This window comes from Mytilus californianus, unplaced genomic scaffold (genome assembly GCF_021869535.1).
Source record: "Mytilus californianus isolate M0D057914Y unplaced genomic scaffold, xbMytCali1.0.p SCAF_1, whole genome shotgun sequence".
NCBI lineage: Eukaryota > Metazoa > Mollusca > Bivalvia > Mytilida > Mytilidae > Mytilus > Mytilus californianus.
In genome coordinates this window covers 1,172,876-1,179,652 of record NW_026262581.1, presented here as the reverse complement: position 1 = coordinate 1,179,652, position 6,777 = coordinate 1,172,876, and the positions used below count along the sequence as shown (strand labels likewise).

General features: G+C 29.4%; 1 long non-coding RNA gene across 1 annotated transcript; it reads left to right on the top strand.

The window, feature by feature from the left end:
* Positions 1 to 1,825: 1,825 nt before the first annotated feature.
* On the top strand, positions 1,826 to 5,529 carry LOC127729572 (uncharacterized). The gene is made up of 3 exons (XR_007994737.1): positions 1,826 to 1,891; positions 3,735 to 3,827; positions 5,497 to 5,529. It is a non-coding gene; the product is annotated as an uncharacterized LOC127729572 (long non-coding RNA).
* Positions 5,530 to 6,777: the final 1,248 nt, after the last annotated feature.

The window sequence follows — 6,777 nt, the reverse complement described above, 5'->3', positions numbered from 1 at the left end:
ATGTCTTCATCATATGAATATCAGGCACAATCCTTCTCGGTAGGGAACTGCAATCTTAGTTACTGATTTTTTTTGTACAAAATCTGAATGAACAAAAATATATAGTATACACTGTTTTCCATAATACATTAATTACTTACTTCATCAATATACAATTATTGACTATTTTGTATTATTATTTTCAGAAAAATGTTCAAACTCGCCGAATAATCTCACAAAATCGGAAGAAATCATTTGGCGACTTTTTAAACAGGTATATTCGAATGACTGTTTGCAAAAAGCAAAACATCAAGATCAAGCTAATCAAATGTACAATTATTCTACCTAATATAACAGCGTTGTTGAGTGCGGTTACATTTTGTTAAAAATATTAACTAAAAAAAGTACGCACTTAAAACAATCTTATCCATTAGCAATTGCGAATAAAAGAACGTTTTTCTATTGCAAGGGGAGTCTTTAAAAAGCCGAAACTAGTGACAAAGTTAGCAAAAAATTAAATCAGCCCTTTTATGAAAAGATGCTTTCAATGAACATAACAATGGTAACTTCATATTTCCGACAATTAGTTGTAAACCCATTCAAACACATATATCTGCATTCTTAGTTACTGATTATTTTTGTAAAAAATATGAATGAACAAAAATATATAGTATACACTGTTTTTCATTATACATTGATTACTTACTTCATCCACATACAATTATTGACTATTTTGTATTATTAATTTCAGAAAAATTTTCAAACTCGTCCAATAATCACACAAAATCAGAAGCAAAAACGTTGGCGACTTTTAAACAGCTATATTCTAATGACTGTTTGCAAAAAGCAAAACATCAAGATCAAGCTAATCAACTATACAGTTATTCCACCTAATAATGGCGCTGTTGAGTGTGGTTTAATTTTGTTAAAAATATTGACTCAAAAAAAGTACGCACGTAAAACAATCTTATCGATAAGCAATTGCTAATAAAAGAACGTTTTTGTATTTCAAGGAGAGTCTTTAAATAGTCGAAACTAGTGACAACGTTTGCAGAAAAATAAATCAGCCCTTTTATGAAAAGATGCTTTCAATGAACATAACGATGGTTACTTCATATTTCAGACAATTAGTTGTAAACCCATTCGAACACATATATCTACATTCTTAGTTACTAATTATTTTCGTAAAAAATCTGAATAAACAAAAATTTATAGTGTACATTGTTTTCCATTATACATTGATTACATACTTTATCAATATACAATTATTGACTATTTGGTATTATTAATTTCAGGAGAATGTTCAAACTCGCCGAATAATCTCACAAAATCGGAAGAAAACATTTGGCTACTTTTTAAACATGTATATTCAAATGACTGTTTGCAAAAAGCAAAACATCGAGATCAAGCTAATCAAATGTACAGTTATTCTACCTAATATAACGGCGCTGTTGAGTGTGGTTTAATTTTGTTTAAAATGTTGACTCAAAAATGGAAGCCACTTAAAACAATCTTATCCATAAGCAATTGCGAATAAAAGAACGTTTTTCTATTGCAAGGAGAGTCTTTAAAAAGTCGGAACTAGTGACAAAATTTGCAGAAAAACAAATCAGTGCTTTTATGAAAAGATACTTTCAATGACGATAACAAAGGCAACTTCATAATTCAGACAATTAGTTGTAAACCCAGTGGACAACATATACCTGCATTTTTAGTTACAGGTTATTTTTGTAAAAAAAATATGATTGAACAAAAATATAGAGTATACACTGTTTTCCATTATACATTGATAACTTACTTCATCAATATACAATTATTGACTCTTTTGTATTATTAATTTCAGGAGAATTTTCAAACTCGTCGAATAATCACACAAAATCAGAAGCAAAAATATCTGCGACTTTTTAAACAGGTATATTCGAATGACTGTTAGGAAAAATGCAAAACATCAAGATCAAGCTAATCAACTGTACAGTTATTCTACCTAATATAACGTCGCTGATGAGAGTGGTTTAATTTTGTTAAAAATATTGACTGAAAAAAAGTACGCACGTAAAACAATCTTATCCATGAGCAATTGCGAATAAAAGAACGTTTTTGTATTTCAAGGAGAGTCTTTAAAAAGTCGGAACTAGTAACAAAGTTTGCAGAAAAATAAATCAGCGGTTTTATGAAAGGATGCTTTCAATGAACATAACAATGGTAACTTCATCTTTCAGACAATTAGCTGTAAACCAATTCGAACACACATACCTGCATTTTTAGTTACTGATTATGTTTGTAAAAAATGCAAATGAACAAAAATATATAGTATACATTGTTTTCCATTATACATTGATTACTTACTTCATCAATATACAATTATTGAATATTTTTTATTATTAATAAGAGGAGAATTTTCAAACTTGTCGAATCATCTCACAAAATCAGAAGCAAAAAATTCGGCGACTTTTTAAACAGGTATATTCGAATGACTGTTAGCAAAAAAGCAAAACATCAAGATCAAACTTATCAACTGTACAGTCATTCTACCTAACATACCGGCACTGTTGAATGTGGTTCTAATTTGTTTAAAATATTGACTCAAAAATGTAGGCACGTAAAACAATCTTATTTATAAGCAATTGCGAATAAAAGAACGTTTTTCTATTGCAAGGAGAGTCTTTAAAAAGTCGAAATTAGTGACAAAGTTTGCATAAAAAAAAAATCAGCGCTTTTATGAAAAGATGGTTTCAATGAACCTAGCAATGATAACTTCATATTTTGGACAATTAGTTGTAAACCCATTCGAACACATATATCTGCATTCTTAGTTAATGATAATTTTGTTAAAAATCTGAATGAACATAAATATATAGTATACACTGTTTTCCATTATACATTGGTTACTTACTTCATCAATATACAACTATTGTCTATTTTTTATTAATGATTTCAAAGAAGTTTCAAACTCGTCGAATAATCTCACAAAATTAGAAGCAAAAAATTTGGCGACTTTTTAAACAGGTATATTCAAATGACTGTTAGAAAAAAGGCAAAACATCAAGATCAAGCTAATCAACTGTACAATTATTTCACCTAATATTACGGCACTGTTGAGTGTGGTTTAATTTTGTTCAAAATATTGACTTAATTCAATGTAGGCACGTAAAACGGTCTTATTCATAAGCAATTGCGAATAAAAAAAAGTTTTTCTATTGTAAAGAGAGTCTTTAATAAGTCGAAACTAGTGACAAAGTTTGCAGAAAAATAAATCAGCGCTTTTATGAAAAGATGCTGTCAATGAACATAACAATGGAAACTTCATATTTCAGACAATAATTTGTAAACCCATTCGAACAAATATATCTGCATTCTTAGTTACTGATTTTTTTTGTGAAAAATCTGAGTGAACAAAAATATATAGTATACTCTGTTTTCCATTATGCATTGATTACTTACCTCATCAATATACAATTATTGACTATTTTTTATTATTAATTCGAGGAAAATTTTAAAACTCGTCGAATAATATCACAAAATCAGAAGCAAAATATTCAGCGACTTTTTAAACAGGTACATTTGAATGACTGTTGGAAAAAAATCAAAACATCAAGATCAAACTAATCAACTGTAAAAGTATTCTACCTAATAAAACGACACTGTTCAGTGTGGTTTAATTTTGTTAAAAATATTGACTCAAAAAAAAATGTAGGGACGTAAAGCAATCTTATTCATAAGCAATTGCGAATAAAAGAACGTTTTTCTATTTCAAGGAGAGTCTTTAAAAAATCGAAACTAGTGACAAAGTTTGCAGAAAAATAAATCAGCGCTTTAATGAAAGGATGATTTCAATGAACATAACAAAGGTAACTTTTTATTTCAGACAATTAATTGTAAACCCATTCGAACACATATAGCTGCATTCTTAGTTATTGATTCTTTTTGTCAAAAATCTAAATGAACAAAAATATATAGTATACACTGTTTTCCATTATACATTGAATACTTACTTCATCAATATACGATTATTGAATATTTTTTATTATTAATTTGAGGAGTATTTTAAACTCATCGAGTAATCTCACAAAATCAGAAGCAAAAACTTCGGCGACTCTTTAAAACGGGACATTCGAATGACTGTTAGAAAAAAAGCAAAACATCAAATCAGACTAATCAACTGTACAATTATTTACCTAATATAACGGCACTGTTGAGTGTGATTTAATTTTGTTAAATATATTGACTCAACAAAAATGTAGGGACGTAAAGCAATCTTATTCATAAGCAATTGCGAATAAAAGAACGTTTTTCTATTGCAAGGAGAATCTTTAAAAAGTCAAAACTAGTGACAAAGTTTGCAGGAAAAAAAATCAGCGCTGTTATAAAAAGATGATTTAAATGAACATAACAATGGTAACTTCATATTTCTGTAAATAGACCACTTTCGAGTTCATCCGTCACCGGAACAAACTCGTGAATTATGCGCGCCTTTATGACGTCATTTACCAGATAGAGGGGATCCCCTGTATCCCTGCACTATTAACGTTCAGCAAGCGTCTAAGTGATCGTCATTGTGCAGGATAAACCAGAATTAACGTTTGTTTTGTAAGTACTTAATCACAATTCCCTAATGACATCAGTGCTGATTTTCAATTATGAGAATTTAATTTGCCGAATAATTCGTGCAATATGGCATTATAGTTTTCCAACCACTCGCTCAACATTGGAACGGAAGTGACGATGCCCCTAAACGCACGAATGATGTTCACTAAAACCAGAGATTTTGACAGAAATGCATGGACTCGAAAGTTGTCTATCAATTGTAAACCCATTCGAACACATATATCTGCATTCTTAGTTATTGATTATTTTTGTAAAAAATCTGAATGAACAAAAATATATAGTATACACTGTTTTCCTTTATACATTGATTACTTACTTCATCAATATACAATTATTGACTATTTTTTTATTAGTAATTGCAGGAGAATTTTTAAACTCGTCGAATAATCTCACAAAAAAAGAAGCAACAAATTCGTCGACTTTTTAAACAGGTACATTCGAATGACTGTTGGAAAAAAATCAAAACATCAAGATCAAACTAATCAACTGTAACATTACTCCACCTAATATAACTGCACTGTTGAGTGTGGTTTAATTTTGTTAAAAATATTGACTCAAACAAATGTAGGCACGTAAAATAATCTTGTTCATAAGCAATTGCGAATAAAAAAAACGTTTTCCTATTGTAAGGAAAGGCTTTAAAAAGTCGAAACTAGTGACAAAGTTTGCAAAAAATAAATCACCGCTTTGATGGAAAGATGCTTTCAATGAACATAGCAATGGAAACTTCATATTTCAGACAATAAGTATGTAAACCCATTCGAACAAATATAAATGCATTTTTAGTAACTGATTATTTTTGTAAAAAATCTGAGTGAACACAAATATATAGTATACACTGTTTTCAATTATACAATGATTACTTACTTTAGCAATATACAACTATTGACTATTTTTTATTATTAATTTGAGGAGAATTTTCAAACTCGTCGAATAAGCTCACAAAATCAGAAACAAAAAAATTCGGCGACTTTTTTAACAGTTATATTTGAATGACTGTTAGAAAAAAAACAAAAAAAACAAGATCAAGCTTATCAACTGTACAATTATTCTACTTAATATAACGGCACTGTTGAGTGTGGTTTAATTTTTGTTAAAAATGTTGACTCAATAAAATGTAGGCACGTAAAACAATCTTATTCATAAGCAATTGCGAAAAAAAGAACGTTTTTCTATTGCAAAGAGACTCTATAATATGGCGAAACTAGTGACAAAGTTTGCAGATAAATAAATCAGCGCTTTTATGAAAAATGCTATTAATGAACATAGCAATGGAAACTTCATATTTCAGACAATTAGTTGTAAACCCATTCGAACACATATATTAGAAATTTTTAATTGATGTTTATATTAGTGTTTCATGTTCTGTCCGACTCGGCTTCTGTCAAAAATCCATTATTTATTTAGGTGGACGATACACATTTTATTACTAGATTTATGATGTCTGTGGTCGAGACGGCAATGTTTTCTTAACCGTCTCATGAACTTGGTGCACGTGTTAATTTTCAATCTTTGTCAGGATTATTCAGTCAGTTGCATTAATTAGCTAGTAGCAGTAGCAGTGAAAAAAATTCAAATCAAATTTTTCGGTTATTTCATAACTATTCTTACAATGCCAACATAACTATACGAATTACGACAGTATACTTATTGTGTTTATATTATACACCCGCAACATTTTCAACAAGAGGTATGAAGATTTAGAATTATACTCGATATTTGACACTTTAGATTGTGTCGAAACGGATCCGGATGGGAATAAATGCTTTATTCTGCAATTTGTGAGATTGCTTTTACTTGGAAACGAGTAGGTTGATTACTAGTGATGTGTTCTATTAGACGCTACTCAATTATTTGTTCATATAGAAATGGATGCTAAATTTCAAATGGTAACAACTATGTATATAAATATATCTAGTATACAACACTAAACGTACGTCAGAATTTTTCACTAGTTTGTTATTTACGCTTGCGTTTCTGTCAATGCCGATATTTTCTGCTAATGACTCGGAGTGGATATTGTCTTACAGATAAGATTGCACTGGTATACCAACATTTTTAGACGTGTCTTGAGAATCTGGTACAAATTTATCTTCTAGAAAGGTCAGTTTATTGTATATTTCAGTTTCTAGATTTTTCATTGATTCTGAAAGCTATCGTTAAAATAGATATTTTTAAATGATTAATAATCGA